The 20778-nt window shown below is 39.0% G+C and overlaps 1 protein-coding gene across 12 annotated transcripts in view; it reads right to left on the bottom strand.

Moving 5' to 3' along the window:
* GTDC1 (glycosyltransferase like domain containing 1) overlaps positions 1-11744 on the bottom strand; it is a 523084-nt gene extending 511340 nt beyond the window's left edge. For 9 of the 12 annotated variants that reach the window (XM_060410060.1, XM_060410056.1, XM_060410064.1 and 6 more), the window contains exon 1: positions 11103-11168. The gene's annotated coding sequence lies outside the window, so the exon portion shown is untranslated. Of the gene's footprint in view, positions 1-5282; positions 5442-5559; positions 5622-6539; positions 6668-11102; positions 11169-11695 lie in introns of those variants that run through there. The other 3 variants (XM_060410058.1, XM_060410059.1, XM_060410062.1) reach the window with 2 other exon arrangements.
* Between the last annotated feature and the right edge of the window lie 9034 nt (positions 11745-20778).

The following is a 20778-nucleotide window of genomic DNA, read 5'->3' as shown; positions in this document are numbered from 1 at the left end:
TACTGCTTCAGAATGCCTCTCCTGCTTATATTAAAGCTTTACCTACAACACTGTAAAGCAACTGTACTCCAATAAAAATTAATATTATTTTTTAAAAAGCTTTAGCATTCCTATTTCTATTACAAGCAAAAAAAGGGGGCCTCCTGCCACTGGGACTGCAATGAAGTAATGATTTTGGCTAGACTTCCAGGAGTCAGAATATAATTCCCTACAGAAAGATGTTAATAATCCAAAACAAGGCTATGCCCATAGTATTAATGGCACTATAGAACCCATCTCTAATGCATATTATATTGTTGCAATTAACTAATTCACAAACACATTCATAAGCTGTGGACTGACCATCTAAAAATAGCTATGAAATGTCAGGAAGACTTTACAGCAGAGAAATTAGCCTAGAGTGAAGACTTCAGTGAAAATGGCAGTTTATTTTCAGCAAAGGGGATTTCACTGCAATCCTGAAGAAACCTGCCATGGTGAACAGCTCTTAAAACTGCATGGACAGCTCACAACCAAAAGAGTGGTGTCAAGAATGAATACACTGATGGAATCACAATTAACCATTATCTCAATTCTGAATAGCAACAATCTAGGTAGTATCAATCAAATAAAAAATGAAAATTTTTAAAAACACACAGGAAACTTCTGCCTGCTTGGAGAATGATACAGAACGCCAACTAGTGACATATCCTTACAACCAGAAAAAGAAACTAGAGGTAAGTAGTCCATATTCCAAAGGAATATGCAAAATATTACAACTTTAGAACTTTCACTTGATGAATCTAGCCTAATTTCCTTAAACAGTTCTCAAACTTCCTAGCATCAAGACTCTGTGCATTATTGAAAATTGAGGACTCCAAGAGTTTTTTTTTGTTAATATGAATTATAATTATCAGTATTTACTATATTAAGAATTAAAGGAGAAAACTTTAACTACTGATTCATCTTAAATTTTTTAAGCTTGACTTATAATTTAAAAATTTATATATGAGATACCACACAATTAAGTTGATTCTCCCATCTATGGACACAGGCTGTTTCCAATTTTTCACTGTAATAAAATGAAATCATAGATATGTAAATATGCAGTTCAGTTCAGTTGCTCAGTCGTGTCCGACTCTTTGTGACCCCATGAATCGCAGCACACCAGCATACCTGTCCATCACCAACTCCCGGAGTTCACTCAGACTCACATCCATCGAGTCAGTGATGCCATCCAGCCATCTCATCCTCTGTTGTCCCCTTCTCCTCCTGCCCCCAATCCCTCCCAGCATCAGAGTCTTTTCCAATGAGTCAACTCTTCCCATGAGGTGGCCAAAGTATTAACAAGGAAAAAAAAGGGTTGCTCTATAGTGTTAATGGGAAGAAAATCAGGTAATAAAATAGCATTTAGAGTTTACTGTCTTTTTTTTAGTTAAAAAAATGCAATATCAAATAAATGTTTTATTAAAGCACTTGTTTCAGTGAACTGCTCGTATCTGAAAACGCAGACATCTATCTCATCTCTCTATCAAGGCTGAGTTTCTGCAGAGTGGAAAGTGCTTATTCATATACACTCTACAAATATCTGTTGAATGAAACAAATTATTTTCCACTTTTAGAATGTGCAAGACAATGATTAAGTTCCAGTTTTGTACAAAAATATGTTCTGCTTTCCTCTGAGTGATTCATTTTAAAATTTTAATGACATGTTAATATGAGAATATACTTTTGAAAAATTACTACACAAAGAAAGTTTAGCATTAAAAATGACACAGCTTTACAACTTTTGCAAATTTCTTTCATGTTTAACCTAACAGAGGACAGCTGGATTCTCTTATCTGCTTCTACATACAATCTGTTGTGATACCTGCTTTGACTGAACTACATGAAAACAGCCCCACACAAGTATGCAGTGAGAAAAAAGGAAGTATATAATACTATTAATATCATTTTCAGAGAATTATGGATGTTCTTTGATACTACACCAAAACTTGATAAGTAGACAAGTTTGTGGGCTAGCTATAATATGAAATTGAATATCACATAAGCTTTCTGTATTCTGTTACAGGCTTTCTATAAGGGTCTTTTACCATAATTTTGGAATATTGATCACTTTGAAAATATTGTTTCATCGAGTTATTGTTGTCCAGTCACCCAGTCACGTCCAATTCTTTGCAAGCCCATGGTCTCCCTGTCACTCACATTCTCCTGATTTTTGCCCAAGTTCATGTCCATTGAGTTATATAAACATTGAAGATCCTGAGATAACACCACAGCAAAAATTCACATTCATAATAACATCACCACCCATCCCATTGGAAAACTCTTAAAGTAATGAGAAGCTGACAAGAACCCAGCAGCTGATGTAAGAATTCTAAAATTTTAATTTTCCGTAGAAAGTTAAAATTTTATCATCAGCAACAAATATTGTCAATTGTTTTTCCCTAAACAAAAGATCACTTTGTTCATTTTCAAGAAAATGACTGCCAGATATCTAAGTCTAAATAATCATGGTTTGTCTGGTATTCGATCTTTCAAGCAAAAATGATATTTCATGTAAAATATGGCTAATTCAGCTTGCAACTCAAAGGAATACTTAAGGGTTTTCCTTGAGATAAAATACTCTGGATATACAGCAGAAGTGCCTTTCGCATATTTCCTATCTTATCATATATATAGAGAGGGTATAAAACCATCACATATGAAATATCAAACATACATAAAATACTCAAACATCATATATAGAATATTAAAACAATGCACTCAAGGATCAAGATTTAATAAAACTAATAATTTTTACTGTTTCATTAAGGACACTCAAGTTAAAATTGGCTTTTTTGAGTTTTTGTTTTGGGTTTTTTTTTTTTTTAAACCATGAATGCATAGCAGTGAAGAATATGATGATTACTAGTAGAGTCTGGTGTCACTGACATTTAATATCTACTAAGATATTCAGTTTTACCTACTACTATTTACCTACTAAGTGAACTCCAGGAGTTGGTGATGGACAGGGAGGCCTGGCACGCTGCAATTCATGGGGTCGCAAAGAGTCGGACACGACTGAGTGACTGAACTGAACTGATTTTACCTACTACCTACTACTACTAGTATCAGCAGAGCAAATGTAAAAACAGTGGAAAAGGAAACAGTTAGTATTACCATAAAGATAATTTTAACCTAATGGATCCCCCGAAAGGGTCCCAGTGACTGACCAACAGGCTTACATACCACAACCCTGTGGACCACTTCTGTCTTAAGAAAACACTGAAAGCTAATGAATGATAACTTGCCATCTTCAAATCCATAGTAAATGCCCTCCAACATAAAAAACACACTAAATACCTGTATGAATTATTTCTTTTTAACTCAAAATTTGTCCAATTTGTTCTGAAAGTGAAACAATAATATAAATAACAGTAGTGATTAACATGTAATGGCCTCTGACAGGTATTATGCCATTTAATCCTCGTAACTCTATCAATTCTCTGACCTTCATGTCACAGATGAGGAAGCCTGAAGTGCAGAGAACTAAAGCCACACTTCCAAAGTGTCAATAAGTACCAGTATTTATGGATTCTGGCTTTACTTGTGGCTCAGCTGGCAAAGAATCCACCTGTAATGCTGGGAAGATCCCCTGGAGAAGGGAGAGGCTACCCCACTCCATTATTCTGGCCTGGAGAATTCCATGGACTGTAAAGTCCATGGGGTCAAAGAGTTGGACACGACTAAGTAGCTTTAACTCCAATACTTTGGCCACCTCATGTGAAGAGTTGACTCACTGGAAAAGACTCTGATGCTGGAAGGGATCGCGGGCAGGAGAAGGGGATGACAGAGGATGAGATGGCTGGATGGCATCACCGACTCGATGGACGTGAGTCTGGGTGAACTCCGGGAGTTGGTGATGGACAGGAAGCCTGGTGTGCTGCGATTCATGGGGTCGCGAAGAGTCGGACACGACTCGTCTGAACTGAACTGAACTGAACTGAAGCAGCTTCCACTTTTACTTTAAGTATTTTTCCTACCTCATATTAGTCTTAACAACCTTTTTATTATCCCCTTTTCCCTTAACTCTTTATACTTTAATACCATTTTACAGATGAAACTTGTAATCAAAAAAGTAAAGTATCCTGCCCAAGGTGACCCAACCATTAGATCATCTATATTTAAATCCAAGTCTGTCTCACTCCTAAGAGTGCAGTACACATTCTGCTTTCCTGTACCAATTATCAACAAAGCCTTTGCATATAAACAGACTGATGAGTAAAAAAGTCTTACATAGTTTTAAACAAGACAACTGAGCAAGGCCTCTATTTGTAATAATTCTTGCTGACTATTTCTGTCACAAACTAGAACAAAGTCTACTTTCCTTTAAAATAGTATATGATCCAGATAAATAGTTCACTAATTCACATTATTAGACACTTAGCTGTGAACAGGACAATGAATCAATACAGATAAGCTTTCTCTTAAAAAAAAAATACTCAATACACTCAGGTGATATTATTCCAGTATGACAGATGAAAAACCTGAAACCCAGAGAAGTAACTAACTTCCCCCAAAGACAAGCTGTTCACAAATGGTACAGTCAAAATCAGTCTGGACTGACCCTGAAGCCTAAACTCTTCAATTACATGGCCTGCATATATTAAAGCAGGCAATGACCTAGGAATTGTTCTCAAGGTCTGTATACAGAGCTTGCTGAAATCATAACAACTCTCACCAAGGCAATCAACATATGAATCATCTTGCATCTCAAAGATGAAGAGATGAAAAGGAAGCTGGTGCATGCTGAAAATAAAAAGCCATGTTCTAAGGTACTTTCAGTAAAGCATCTATAGGTAATGTTGAAGAAAGGAATAAAATTCAGTTACAGTAATGTTGAAGAAATAAAATTCAGTTACAGTAATGTTGAGGAAAGAAAGAAAATTCAGTTACAGAGGTGTCAGATGGCACACATCTCTGTGGCTAAAATAAGCCTACTTCTGTTTAAAAACAAAACAACAACAAAAAAAGGCCTAGAGGAGAGCCACAGGCTATCTACAGAGTGCACAACAACTTTCAGATGCCAGGAACCCAGGAATGCTGCAAACCTCAGTAAACGGCAATGGAAATCATTACCCTAAGACACTAAAACTCCAATCAATCAGAAAAATTTTAATTTCAAGTTATAATTTGCAAAAGTCAAGGGTTATGGCCCAATGTTTGTTTCTATTTCAAGGGCTTACAGTACGAACTGTTGCTTAATATTAAACCCCAACGCAGAAAAGAATAGAATCAAGGTTTAATCCAGTTCAATTCACCTTCACAACTTGTTGTAAGAACTTGCAGAAATATAAACATCTTGAGCTTGGACAGAGGAATGTGGCTTTAATTTCAAACCAATTGTATTCTCAAGGAGTCCCCACACACACTTGACATTTGACAGGAAGGTGACAAAATGGAAGGCTGTGGTATACCACCTAAAAGGGCAAGCATTACAGGCAAGAGATGAGCAATTACACTTGTCACAGAATACCATATTCTGGATTCCCTCTGTGGCAAAGATTAAAAAAAAAAAACTTACAGAGCAAACCTTACCTCCTCCACCAATGATTCCCAGCATGACCAAAAAGAATCAGAATCTAGTAATGTAAAACCAGCTGACAGATATATAGAAAAAAAAGAAAAAATCAAGATTGAGGTCATGTCCCTTGACATGCATCATTTACACTAAGGATTCCCTCACTTATCTGAATTAATTTCATGTACCTCATTTCATTCAGATAATTGAAGTTTTCCTCTTAAGAGTTGTGAAGTGTTTACCTCAACATAATGAGTAAACTGTCCACTTAAAAATGCCACTACAAAAATTACCACTCCCCCCCCTCCTCTCTACACTACACATATACTTCACTATCATTAAAAGTATGAGATTTTGGCCTTCACGGAAAATTTAGTTCAAAATTCCTCTTTAAAAATTAGCACAAGAAATTCTACAAGAAAAGTTATGGTCATTACCTTTTTAATAACTGTCTGCATTACTTGTTACAGACATGGTAATTTGGATACTCAATACATGACTACTGTTCTGAAGCCAAATTAAAGGTTTTAGACTACTAAAGAGTTTGATGACTTGCCTCAATACAATAACTGGGATTGTACGGAGAACAAAATCAAAGAGGTCTCTTTTTCATGAGCAGACATTTAAGGGCCTTTTAACGAGAATTTACTCTACAGTATATAATTACTAATGAACAAAAATAGGGCCATTAAATTCACTTCTTTATAGTGCCATAAAACTTCTATTTGTAAGAAATATAAAAAATATACATTTAATCAAACTCAAGAAAACTCTTAAGTGTGCAACACCTAACAATACATAGTAAAAACTATATACTTTTTCTTCTTAAATAAATGTCCTGCCAGATGACTATGACTAATTTTGTATGTGGATATGCTTATAATTTAAAATACACAGACTCTCTGGTACTAATGATGGCAATGAAATGTCTGAACTTCTTATATGAATTCTCAATTTCTATATGAACACTGGTTTCCAATACTGATAACAAACTTACTGTTGATTACATCCAATCGATATTTGTATATTGTCTATCACCTGCTATGTGTCAGGTACTGCAGTAAGTGCTAAGGACACTGTCAGGAACAGCACAAATTCAGTCCCAACACTCGAGGAATACAGAGTCTAGAAGGAAAGAAAGAATGAAAAAACACACTATGGGAAACTTGGTGGAATAACAGATATTTGGTCAAATGAAAGCTCAAAACTGCGAGAAGATCTGGGTAGAAAATCAAACACTTGAAAATAATTAGCTACCACTAAAATTCGATAAAAATAAACCAGTAAGTAACTCAGCTAAGGCAGAGAACCAAGAGCAGAACAGTCAGGAAGTAATGAGTATGTGACCAGGGTGTTCTAGTATCAGATGCAAATGAAAAGCTGACCCTCAAAAAAGCTGAAATTATAGCAGCCAAAGAGCCCAGCTCTCAGCTGTCCTGTTCTCAGTATCTGACAAGTCAATCTGGTGAATGTGAGCCTAAGAAGCAAAATCAAAGCATTCTGACTCTGCTAGTGATGTCACAGTTGAAGCAGGACCCCAACCACCCACCATGGATAAGACCAGGCCCCAGTTCCAAGGGAAGAGAGGACAGCAAGGAGACAGAGATGGTCAAGCAGGAGAGTTCTTGAGCAGGCTCAAGACAAGGTTCAGGTCCGCAGAGGATACGAAATACACAAAATAATAATACAAGAAACACATCAACTCTATGGACTATTCAATAGCAAGGAAAGACTGTGGAATTGCTTTACTTTTAAAAATAAACACTCAAAATTATATTTTTAAATTTAAAAGCCTTAAGTGTGACCTTCAAGAGTGGGAGAAAAGGACTAGACATTCTTACTAATTCTTACCAATTGCCTGATTCTATAACCTAACTCCATCTAAATCTATATTTATAGTCTACATGCTTTACATATACTTCCCCAAGATGTTTATGGCATATGTTTCAAAACTCCTGATGAGCAAAAGCATTTTTCAAAATGAGAATCTCATAGTCAAACTGAGTATGTGCAAAGGATGTGAGAAGATATCATATCTCAGTAAGCAATGGGTGCTCAGGGCACTGGAATAATTCCAGACTTCACTTCCTGAAGAGGCTGAGGATCTTAAGGTATTTTCAGTCTTAAAAATCAGTTCAAAAACTGGGTAGAAAACACAGAACGAGGAGTGGACAAGCCATGTCCTGGTTCTGACATAGGAACCAGCAATGTTAGAAGAGGAATTATCTGCTCCCTATAAATTAAGCACCACCATACTTTACTACTGGAGGAGGAAATGGCTACCCATTCTAGTATTCTTGCCTGGAGAATTCCATGGACAGAGGAGTTCACGGGGTCGCAAGGAGTCAGACACGACTTGAGCAACAAACACATACGCAACACATACATACACTCTACTATACAACGGTTTTTAGTAACAGTGCAGGAGAGAGGAAAAAGGTGCATGTAGTCCAAAGATGATGTCCCTGTGAAGACTATTATTTATATAACTCAACATATTCAAACAGAATAACACTATGGAAACAGCCTTGCATTTGCCCAAACATCATTTGCCAAGGCTATTCAACTGGTGGAGTGGTGGTACTTTCCAAAAGAAATGCTTGAAAATTTTCCTCACTTTTTTAAATAAACAAAACATTATAATAATCTATGAAAGAAAGAAAATATAAGTCTAAGAGAAAAAAATATAGTGCGGTCTTGGTTTTTTGGTTTTGGTTTTTGTTTGGGGTTTTTGCTTTATTTTTTCAGTATATCCATCATGAAGCACATTATGTCAGCCAAAAACTGTTTAAAGTATCATTTAAAGACAGCTTGTAAAGGCAGTCTGAACTCTGAAAGTCATGTTGCTTCCAGGAGTCTATATACTGAAAAATATATCTTTATAAAGTGAAACGAAGGTGGCCTTAAAATGTGGCCTATGATAACAATTAGGATCATTCAATTCACAATTTTCAAACTTTGCTCCAGCAGAAAAACTGCATTATTTTAGCTCTACGTGGTGTCCTATCAAAAAGTTTAAGTAACACTGTGTTTCCCCAATTTCACAGTGGATAACGTATATTAAAGAATAAAATTCTCAATGTTAAGCTTTTTCCTTAAATTTTCTAAAATATTATCAGATACATGTTACCTCTTTCAGTATTGGAATTAAGCCTAACAGAGTATCTGATTCAACACAAAAACAGAAATGAGATATTTCAAGTTTATAATATCATCATTCATGACTTCCAGACACTCTGCTACCTTCTTAAGTTTGATTAAGCCCAACAAAACCACAAGCATTTACAAAGGACCCACTACACTTGACATGAAGCATACACAGATGAATAAAACACAGTCCATCTTACAGGAAGCCCCCACCAGGGAAAGTGCACACAAGCCAAAAAGTCTCTACTAAATGCCTGCAGTAAACACTGGAGTGGGAGATGCAAAGAATTCACCCCAGGCCAGCAAGAACTTCCAGACTTCTGCGTTGAGGACCACTAAGAAAAGGGATGCTGAGGATGCTGGAATTCAATGCCTACATGCGTACAGACCTTTCTTCTTTATTATATCAAGGTTACATACATCATAACTCTAGGATTCTTGAAATGCCAATGTCCTGGAATTGACACAGACTACCTGAATCAAGAATATGAATAAACATTCTTGAAATGAAAATAGTTACTAAATTCAAACAAACTGGAAATTGTTTCAACTGGTAAAAATGTAAACACTCCTTAAATATAATTTGTATCTAATGAGTCCAAATCACAAACTAAGGCCTATACTCAAAATATGGGGAAAAAATTAAAAGTTAGTAATTATTTGGCTTTTAAGACATCAAAATCAAAACAAATTTTGGTACAAAAATATCCACTGGGGAGGTCTAAAGTATCTACTTAAGTGTTCAGTTAAACCAACTAGTTCTCTCTAGTTCATGTTAAATCTCTTCAGGGAATTTGGATTACTTTCTCTCTGCAAAATAATGACGCTGAATTAAGTTAATAATAAATAACTAATAATCAGCTGCTGAAGTTCCTCATAAACAGAAAATTCTGTACTTCTGCCGTCCGTGAAATTAAGACGTCAACATGGTTTCAAAACAAGAGTAAAGAAGCCTTAATTTCTCAAAGTGGTAATGCTATAAACATCAGTTTCCTACCTTATCTCAGTATCAAGGTTCAGATTTTACCTATCCAGTTTTCAAGTTCGTCAAAGTTTCATGATTCAAAGGGTATTCCTCCCACCCTCTATACTAAAACTGTTTCTTTAAAACAAGATCCTAAGGAAAATGCATAATGAAAGGCAGTGCGAGCTGAGGAGACTACTCCACATCAAACCTGGAACGCACTAACTAAAATTCAGTATTGCACTTTGTATGTGAGTTCCTACATGAAACTCCCGCCATGCTTTAGTTTAAGGTTAAACAGGTTAATAGAATCCAATAAAATGGCTCTATTGAATTATACTGGATTTCTTTGCAGCAGCTCCTTTACCTGACCATTCTGTTGAGCTTTAAAATCAACTTCAGGGGTAGCACCCAGGAACCAAGGCGAGCCACGGCTCACGGGGGCTGCACTCTGCAACCCACCTCATGTGGAAAATCACCGTCAACGCACGTTTTCCACTTCAAACTGTGATACGGTGGAGGAAAAAGTGCATAGCCTTCTCTTTGAACCTCCCATCACACTGCCTCCAGGCGCTAACTTAAGAATTATCTCGAAGATAATCTAATGCAGTAGAGTTCTCAGAAGACTCTATAAAGTTGCCTTCGCCAGAGAGGGGGGGGGGGGGGGAACCTCGCCCGTAAAGGTTAAATTACTATAGTACTGCAACTTCGCAGTTGGGTACGTGTCTGGATTTACAGGATTAATTCCGGGGCCATTTCCACCAGTACAACTGCCTGGATCCCGATTAAAACAAAGTGTATGCTGGATCCTCATGGGAGACAAGTGGCGGGGGTGCGAAGAGTGAGTGAGGTCGTAAGTCTCTGCAGACTAAGTAAGGGGCTCCTGAGGTCAGGAAAGTGAGGGCACTAATTGGGCGAGATGGAAAGGGTCCTTCAGGCAGGCCTGCGGGCGCGCGGCGCGAAGGACCACCGGCCCGGCAGTCTCAAGATCGGCGAGGAGGGCCTACGGCCGAGCCCGGGAACCTGGCCTCCTCCCAGCCAGAAGGCGACGCGCCTCCACCCACTCCCGCGGCAGAGCGAAGAGGCGGCAGCGGCGCGCCGAGCGGCGGGAAGCCGGCCCGCAGAAAACGCAGAACCCAAGAAAAGGGAGTCAGAAAATGGCCAGTGCGCAGCAGGACTGAGACGCAGCAGCCCGGGTGCCCGGCGGACCGCGGCACCGCCAGCGCAGCGCGTGCGCCCGGGAAGCACACCGCCCGCGAGGCCCTCAGCTCCGCCCCCCCCCCCTCCCCCGGCTCCCTGCGCCGCCGCCGCCGCCGCCGCCGCCAAAACCCCTCTGGGAACTCCGAGCCGCGCGGTCCCGCGAGGCGGGCGCCTTGGAGCGGAGGGGAGGGGCTGCGCTCCCCGCCTCCCCGCCGGCCCGCGCGGCTCCCCAGCCCGGAGCCTACTCACCTCCTCCTCCTCCTCCTAGTCTCTCCCTCCTGGCCACCGGCGCGGCCCAGCCGGCGACGCGCTGACGCCGGGCCCCTCCCCCGCGGCCGCAGCCGCCGCCGCCGCCGCCGCCGCCGCCCCGCCCGGCCCGCGGCCGCAGCGGCCTCGGGGCGCGTCAGGCGCATGCCCCGCCCACTGGGTCCGCCCACGCGCTCAAGACTCCGCCTCCAGCGCTGCCGGGACGCTGCCCGTCCCTGACTCAGCGGCCGCTCCCGCCCTCTGGAGAATACCGCATGTGGGCTCTACCCCCGCACCTCTTTTTACCTGTTCACTGCCCGAGGACCTCGCTTTGCCGCCCACCTCCCCACCTTTCCCATATCTGGATCGCACCCCTGTCTTCCCCTTAAGGTTTTTAGTACTCTTTCCTCAACCCCTAGTCTGGTTGTAAGCTCTCATGCCTTCTTTTCTTTCTAGAAGATCTTCTCTGCTCACTAGGTCAGCCTCAGTTTGCAGTTTCTTGCCAGTCCCTTCCCTCCTGGTCCCCGTTCCTCTCCCCTCCCTGCTGGAGCCTCAGGGTCCTCGTACGCACTGGACTTCTCCCCTGCCACCGCTACCTGCTGTGCAGCTCGCACTTCCTGAGCGCCTGCTCTGCCAGCGCGTTCTAATTTCCCTCCCTCTGGTCACGTCGGAACCCTGTGAAAAGGCTCGCTTCTTCCTTTACCTACATTTTGAGCGTCTTTTCTGGTCTGACTACTCCAAATACTTCAGATGCAGTGTAAGAGTTAAACAAATGCATGTGCGCTACCCCACTCACCTGAAGAGTCTCTGAAATAGTTAAAATTCACAAAACTGGGTCTTCCTTGGTTGTCCAGTTGCTAAGACTTGGTCCTTCCAGTGCAGGGGGCTTGGATTCGATTCCTGATCAGGAAACTAGATCTGGCATGCAGAAAGTAAAAAAGGATCCTGAATGCCACAATGATGAGGGAAGATCCCAATTACCACAACTAAGACCCAGTGCAGCCAATAAAGTATTAAAAAAAAAAAAAATTCACAAACCTGAGCAATAGCAGTGGTGCCTCTTAGACTTGCATGGGTTCCCTCCAATCTTTTTCTGTGCAATAATATATTAAATGACACAATTCCTGTTGGGGATTAAAGTTCACACATTTTGCCTGTTACTTTCTCTGCAATCTAACCTCACTTTAGCTCTTTTATTTATAAAATTCATATTCAGTAGAAGAGCACCAGGATCTTTTAGATCTCCTGTTTTCTTACCTGTAAAAGGAGGAATGTGTTTCTTCCACGTTTCAATTTCTGTGATTCCGAATCAAAGGGTTTTGTATTTGGAAAGCGCTTGTGGGTTAAATGAGTTAGAAAAAGGCAAAACATGCAAATGTAACTAGAACTCCAGTAACTTCATTTTAAAAACTGCAACTTGGAAGAGTTGGACTGTGATGTGGAAATGAATTAAACATAACAAAATGAGGGAAACTGATTAGGCCTTTGGAAGCAACATCCACAAGTTGCTTTAAATTATGTGAGTAAACATTATTATCCTTAAATTGAAGAGTAAAAACTATCTTCCATTCTAAACAAAATCCAGGCTCTATGTAGACCCTTGAAGTTTAAAACCATTGTTGAACTGAACAACGGCATTATAAGCATTTGAAAGCCTAATCAACCATCTGTCCATCCCCTTTAACACAAATTGGGAAACAGAAAACTATAAATGCCAAAAGCTGAAAGTGAGTGTTCCTAAAAACACATAAAATAGTAAATCCTATCCATGGAACAAGTACAAGAAGAACCCCAAAGGCTATGGCTGCCATTTCATTGCTCTGGAAATCCAGTCTTAGAATGTTATAATTAACTTATCAAGTATTTATCATCTGGAGTCTAATCTTTTCATTTTACAGTTGAACAACTGACATCCAGAATGGGTAAATACTTCCTCAGTATTCCCCAGAGTAATTGGAAACAAAGCCAGAATTCAAACTCAGATCTTCTGACTCACATATCTGCCAGCATCTGGGTTATAGTAACTAGTCACAAAAAGTTATTACGCATCAGAGGTCTTTGACTCTGCGGTTTTTCCTACATGGCCTAAGTGATGCATGAAATTATACATGGCGTTAACTAGGAAAGTATTGCTATCAGAGGTCATTTTGTCCCACTGATTTCAACAATTCCTTTTGCATAAGCTCCATCTCACCTGGTCAGGGTTCATCTTTGTTCCAAGTAATTCTGGCCAGGACACTGGGGTCATGTCACAGCCAAACACATTCATCCTTGGAGGTGCCAAGAGCTGTGCATGATTGTAAGTATTATGAAGTCCCTATTGCCAAGAAAATTACAACATTACTAGGCAAATAAAATATGAAACATTAATAAATAATTCATAATTAATAACAAAGGATTCAATTATAAAATCCAAATCTTAAATTGGAAATTAACCATGTAGATTAAGGGAAGCCTTCTTAAAAGACAACAAAGGAAAATGTAAAATCTGCATTTGGTTTATAGGAAAAAGGTAAAGGAAATTGCTTGAACAAAGGCACTGGGGAAAAAATAAGCACGCTAACAATGGGGAAAAGTTAGGAGATCAGATGAATCAAAAGAGGAGCTTCATTTTGGAAACAATAGAAAACAAAGGTGAAATGATAGGGTAGAATCATTGATAGAGAACCTGAATTTGAGCCTGAATAATTTAGGTTTGATCTAATGGAATATCATTTTGAATTTGGCAGAGGGAGAGGAGCGAAAAATGAAACAGGAGACCATTTGTTAGATTCTGAAGTAGCAAGTGGAATTTAAAAATCAATGATAGACATAAATGTGACTAAGGCAAAGACTTGGGTTTAGGGATTATAATAAGGAATCGAAGATCAGTAAGAAGTTCAAGATGACTTTAGGGTTGTGGTGTGTCAGTAACAGTATACAGAGACCTTACCCCTTAGAATTGGAAGATCATCAGGCTTCAAACGGTACATACAGGCTCTCAGTTGCTAGAAAAGGAAGAAAAAATTTTCCCAAGGTATACCTTCCTATTCATCACATCCTCATTTCAGAAAAGTTTAGTTTGTTACTCAAATTAGAAGGTAAGAAAAAAAGTCTCTCACACTGTCATGGGTCCTTTGCTATTTTATGGTCGACCTATTTCTATTTCCATTTCAGCCCCACTGATGTAAAAGTGCTCAGTAGTACAGTGTATAATGTCACACTTGGAAATAAATCAATAAGTGTTTGTTAAATACGTACCAAGTGCTGTTCAGCACTCTGCTAGCCTGGAGAGCTGGAAAAGTATAAAAAGGACCTCTGCTTTTCATAAGCTTATAATCTGCTTGGATAAAGAAGGTCAACACACCTGACACAATAGAGAATACATTCCATGGATGGGGATACCAACCTGGAGGGACTGTAAAGTGTGCTTATACAGAAATAGTGGGAAACAGAGTTGAATGAATTGTAAATGATATCATGGATACTATTCATCATTTAACAAATTTTCATTGACCTTTAAGCACGTTCTAAGTTCTGGAGGTAAAGCAGTAAAATAAAAAGCTCCTCCTCTCATGGAGCTTACATTCCACATAAGAGAGACAGAGAGGAACAAACAAATACACTACTATCAGGTAGTAATAACTGTCCCAAAGAAAAGAAAACATGAGGATGTCAAAATGAGTGAAAAGTAGGCAAGATGTTTCTAAGGAACATTTAAACAATGGCTTAAATGAAAGAAAGAACCAGTCCAGAGAGGATTTGGGGAAGGGCAGTTCAGGCAGAGAGTTAGCTATTGCAAAGCCCTATGGAGATCAAACTTAGTGTCCTAAGACTAAAAAAGACCAAGTGTTTCTGAAGGAAAGTAAAAGAGATGAAATAGGAAAGGTAAGCAAATTCTGGTAGGTATGAAGGGATTTTTAAGGTCAGGTTAAAGTACAGATTTTTGGAAGATTAGTCACTCTGGCATTCAGGATTAGAGGAGGGAAGATTAGAACCTGTAAGACCAGATGGAAGCCTGTGTGATAATCCAAGCAGGAGGTGATGTGAGGTAGACAAGGTTGACCGCAAGGTTAGCAAGGAAGACAAAATGTCAAGGAGATCAAGTAATGGGTATTTATGAGGGGTGGTAGGCGGTGTTGGGTGGGGAGAGCCCAAAGTGTCAAATGCAGCAAAAAGGTCAAGGAGAATAAGCATTAAGTAAGAGCTAGTATAGTTAACAAGAAAAATGTCATGTGTGACCTCTAAGAGAAGAGTTCCCATAGGGTGAGGTGCTGAGAAGTGAGGAAATTGAGACTGTAAACTTTGACTGGAAGAGTCAGTACTACTCAGTTGTGCAATTTACCTTTTAGGTCATTTACATTTGAGCTAGTATCGAAATTTTAAATCTATGTTAAACACTCTCAGTCAGGTCTAATTTTTTTGTCTCTAGACTGAAGGGAGAACAAACTTATACCATAGAAACATATCTTATGTGTTTTTCTGGGCCCCAAATCAGTCACACCAGTGATTCATTGTTCTAAATGTAATTAGAGTTTACTTAAAACTCCAAAGGCATTTTTCATGGAAATAAAACAAACAGCCCTAAAATCTGTACAGAATGTAAAAGATCCTGGGTAGGCAAAGTAATCTTGAGAAATTAGAGTAAAGCTGGAGGAATCATTGCTCCCTGATTTCAAACTGTATTACAAAGCTATAGTAACTAAAACAGTGTAGTATTTACATATAAAACCAGACACATAGATCAGTGGAAGAGAGGAGGGAGCCCAGAAGTAAACCTATGCATGTATGGTCAATTAATTTATGCCAGAAGAGCCAAGAATATATGATGGGGAAAGCACAAGACTCTTCAGTAAATGGTGTTAGGAAAACCAACCATTATTTGTACCATATACAAAAATTAACTTAAATAGATAAGACCTGAAACCATGAAACTCCTTGGAGAAAATGTAAGCAGTAATCTTAACTTAGGTCTCAGTGATGACTTTATGAATTTGACACTGAGAGTAAGTGCAACAAAAGCAAGACTAAACAAGTGGAACTACATCAAACTAATAAGCTTATGCACAGCAAAGGAAATCATCAACAGAATAAAAAGGCAACCTACTGAATGGAAGAAAATATTTGCGAATATTTTCTCATACAACTCGGTAGCAAAAAATAATTTGATTAAAAAATAGGCAGACGGTCTGAATAGACATTTTTCCAAAGAAGATATACAGATGGCCACCAGGTACACGAAAAGATGCTCTACATCATTAATCATCGGAGAAATGCAAATTGAAACTGCAATGAGCTATCACCTCACACCTGTCAGAATGGCTATTTTCAAAAAGACTAGAAATAACAAGTGTTGACAAGGATGTGGAGAAAGAGGAAACTTTGTGCACTGCTGATGGGAATGCATAAATTGGTGCAGCCACCATGTAAAACAGTATGTAGGGTCCCCAAAAAACTAAAAGTAGAAGTATTATATGGCCCAGCAGTACCACTTCTGGGTATTTACCCAAAGAACTGTATGAATTTAAACAAGTTAAGAGATACAGAGAACAGATTGGTGGTTGCCAGAGATGGGAGTTGAGAATGAGAGAAAAGGGAAAATCATTTTTGGTTTTGTTTTTTATTGAAATAAATTAAATTTTTTAAAAAGTTCATTCTTACTCCTGGGATGTAGCAGGAGTCTAATAGTAGAAACACTAAGGCAGATGTAGTCCCATGTTGGTTATGGTTCCATCACTGCCACCTGTCAGATCTAAACTGCAGGGCTGTGGGTGTTACCTTGAGCACAGCACATAACCTTGCTGAACTCCAGGTTTTCAATAGTAATGAGAGATTTCTCATATTTTAGCACTTCTCTAAAAAGGAAACAAAGACCATTGTGTGAGATTCACATGAACAGCTATCACAATTCCAGCAGATACTTTCTCAAAGTCTTTCCAAAAAGACAATTTGGTTGAACTAGACAATTTGGTTCAGCAACTTGTGAAACAATTAACAAGTACCTTTCTTCCCTGGAAACAGACTAGACTAGTTTTTGGCAGACAGTGAAAGAAGCAAGTTAAGTCCCCTTCATTTGTAGCTCTGCAGCTTTAGCATCTGAGGAAACCAAGCCTGACTCTGGCTAAGGTTTGTCTATGGATGCGTGTAGCATGCCGTCTTTCAATTGTCTGATGCAGATGGGTAGACTGTGTAAATTTGTTCGGTGTTATTGAAAGACGGAATGCTGCTAGCAGTCTTTTTTCTTTGGAATATACTTTATTTAAGGGGGTCCCGTTGGGAGCAGCTAATCTCTTGGGATGGTCTGGAAAGCTTCATTAAATTCAGTGAAGAAAAAGTAAGTATAAGTTATTCTAAAAATCATCAAGGCATATACTGTGTTTAATTTGCTGCCCCAAATGCTTCTCAAATCAGTAGTGACCAAGGATTCCTAGCATTAATGAACAATTACCATATTGCTGAAATCAACACCATATTTAGCCTGAAAAGTCTTCTCATTTTTGGTGCTAAAGAGGCCAAAAACATCAGTTAGCCTAGGAAGCATAAAATGTACTCTGTTGATGAAATGACTTCTTTAAATTACGGTTTAGCCATTCCAGTGCTGTAATACAGGGAATTTGCTTTATCATTGTTACCTTCTGGCCTAGAGACAGAAACGTTTCATGCTGTGGTTCATCCTGTACCTTTTATCAAGGATAAATTCATGTTTTTGTTTAAAAACAAAGAAAGCTTACATAATCTCTGCTGATGATTAGCCTTTCCAGTAATTATCTGTTGCTTGGAATCAGTGTCAGCCAACCAAGTTCAGATGGCAAAAAAAAAAAAATGTTTGATCTGCAGTGATGGGATTTAGAAGACTGTGTATAAGGAAGGTATAGTTATGCACATACAGGGAACATATTTATCTAATTTGACTGCCAGTGATTTAATTAATGTTTGTCAAGCACTTTGAACATGAAGAGAACTATCTGAAAGCTGAGAGTTATTACTCATCATCATTTTTCCTATTTGTTAAACTAAAATTAACATACAAATGTGATACTTTTATGGTATCTTTGAGAGATGTGTCCCTATTCTAACAAACTCGTTGGACTACACATTAAGAAAGTCTCGTTAAAACTTCAAGGCTCTGGTTTCTGAAAGTCAAGCTTCAAGCTGGTTGGGTATCATCCATCAGTCGATTTTGAAGCATACAGGCTAAATAAACAACAGTAACAGATTGGGGAAGTGTATGCACCTGCTTATTGAGAAGATGTTAACAGGGGCAAATCTAAAATAAGAATGCATACCGCAACCTGATTTTCAAGAAGTTTTCGTGCATGCCTACACTTAAATTTGCCCATATTATCACCTAATTTTTTTTTCTTCTAGGTTTCTCTCCAAATAATAACAACTGATGAGCATAAAGCCTCAGTAACAATCTAAGAAGAAAAGAAAGAATGGAAAGACTCTATTTTAGAGTTTGGAGGAGAAGTAACATGTTTTCCCTTTAGCACTTTTTCTCCAAGAGCAACTGGCAAGAGAAGAAGAAAACCTGGGAAGAAAGTAAGAAGCCTGGACAAATGTCCTGATCTAACATGGTTCTTCACAGACAGGATTGGGTAGTGCTGCACTGATACTTACAGGACATTGATAGGGTATTTGTCCAACTTCCCAGGACCATAGCATAGAATGGACATCTTGTGGTATAGAAGTGACTCAAAAAGATACTGACTGTTCCATATCACTAGTTTTTGTATTTTAGTTTCATTTCATTTACATCCTAGTCCCCTAAAGAGACTTTTACATTACACTTCGATGCAGAATCTTTCCATGTACACCATGCAACTCACATACCTTTATAGCGTGCACAAGTGTGTGCTCAGTTGTGTCCAACTCTTTGTGGCCCCTTGGACTGTAGCTCACCAGGCTCCTCTGTCCATGGGGTTTCCTAGGCAAGAATAATGGAGTGAGTTGCCATGTCCCTCTTCAGGGGATCAAATCCATGTCTCCTGCATCTCCTGCATTGGCAGATGGATTCTTTAGCAGCTGAGCTACCAAGGAAGCCCTTATGTTTATACAGTAAGCTTGATTATGGCACTAGTTATACCTTAACCGCACTAGACCAAACTTCACACATTGGCCTGGGAATCTTCTCTTTCAACAAGCACTCCCAAGATTTTATATTTGCTAATGCTAAGAAAAACTTCTAGGAGAGGTATTACTTACTCTGCCTAGATATTCTTAGCACAAATTTTACTTGTGGTGATGAGATATGGCAGGGACAAGGGTGCTCATGAACCTTTACGTGGCTCTTTTTATTTTCCACTCTCTTCTGTGGTTGGGTTGGAGCCACATAACTAGTGCTGACCAATGGGCTTGAAAAGAAATGAAATTTGTCGCTCCTAGTCTAAGTTTTTAAGAGCACTTTTTCTTTTATGGCTCTAGAAACCTCACTTTCCAAATGATGTAGCTGTAAGAAGGAAGCACCCCTGGACTCTTGGAAGCTGGTCTAGAGAGTGATCGTGACCTTCAGAAGATCTCTTATGAGCTAGAGGTAAACCTTTAATAGTTAAAGAGCTGAGTGGTCCAATGCAGTTAACTGTGCTATCATTGTGTAGCCTGTCCTAAAGAATACAACTGGATTTAGCCATCTCTCACAATTGCAGGGACAGCTTTTAAATTTTGAACCATAATATGGCAGCAAAAGAATAATAGAGAGACTTCCCCAGTGGTATGCCTCATGACCAAAAGACCAAAATAGAAAACATAAACTGTACAGATTTTCAATATGTTATTGAATAAATTCAATAAAGACTTTAAAATGGTCCACATCAGGAAAAAAAAAATAATAGAGTGAACAGTGTACAATTTACTAAATAAATAATTTGGGAACAAATGGATATATACAAAGATCCCAAACAGTATGTTGCATGGTAGAAAAAAAAGTTTTTTATGTAGTTCAGTTCTGGTGGTGTTTTCCAATGCTTCCCTAAATTAAAGAATTAGTGAAATCTTTACTCTACTATATCTAGAAAAAGTATCTCTGTCCTGGTCATTTCTAGATCCTCTTTTTACCCCCAACATGGTTATACATCAACAGTCCATCTTCTAGTAGCTCAGATGGATGGAATTCTCATACCCAATACCATCAGAAGTGGATTGATTACTTATTTGTGTTTACTGCTAAAAATTCACTCCTTAAGCACATCAACTAGTTTTATGTGTTTTAGGGGCTAATTCCATAAATTGGCCCCTAAATTTCTAATTCATTATTGCACAGATGTGTGCAATGCTCAGACAGAGATATTCACTTCTTTGGAGAGCCCACCAAAGCTGTATGATTCGTCCTTCCCATGGGTACTGTTTTTGGGTGCTGCCCTCACACACCTGGGACCAGAACCTATAGGAAGGATGAATCAGACAGCTTTGGAGGAGGGAATGAATAATGGAGGAAAAACTTCGATAGAGATCAAATACTTTGCAAACATCACTGATCTATACTATTTGCTGAGCTACCCCTAACAGCAGAAGGCCCATTTCTGCTTTTGAACCATTACAATATCATTGTAGTTTGAGAGCTACAAAGGCACATAAAACAAGGATAGAAAAAATCCTCTCATGAGTTTGCAGGCACTGCAGAGACTCTTTCAGCAGTAGCTACACCCTTGCTTTCAAATCTTATACCTGCCTCAAATCATTTTTTTTGAAACTAGGGCAATAT

Source organism: Ovis aries, chromosome 2, assembly GCF_016772045.2.
Source record: "Ovis aries strain OAR_USU_Benz2616 breed Rambouillet chromosome 2, ARS-UI_Ramb_v3.0, whole genome shotgun sequence".
Lineage (NCBI taxonomy): Eukaryota > Metazoa > Chordata > Mammalia > Artiodactyla > Bovidae > Ovis > Ovis aries.
Note: the sequence above shows the minus strand (reverse complement) of the source record. Positions and strands in the feature narration are given on the sequence as shown.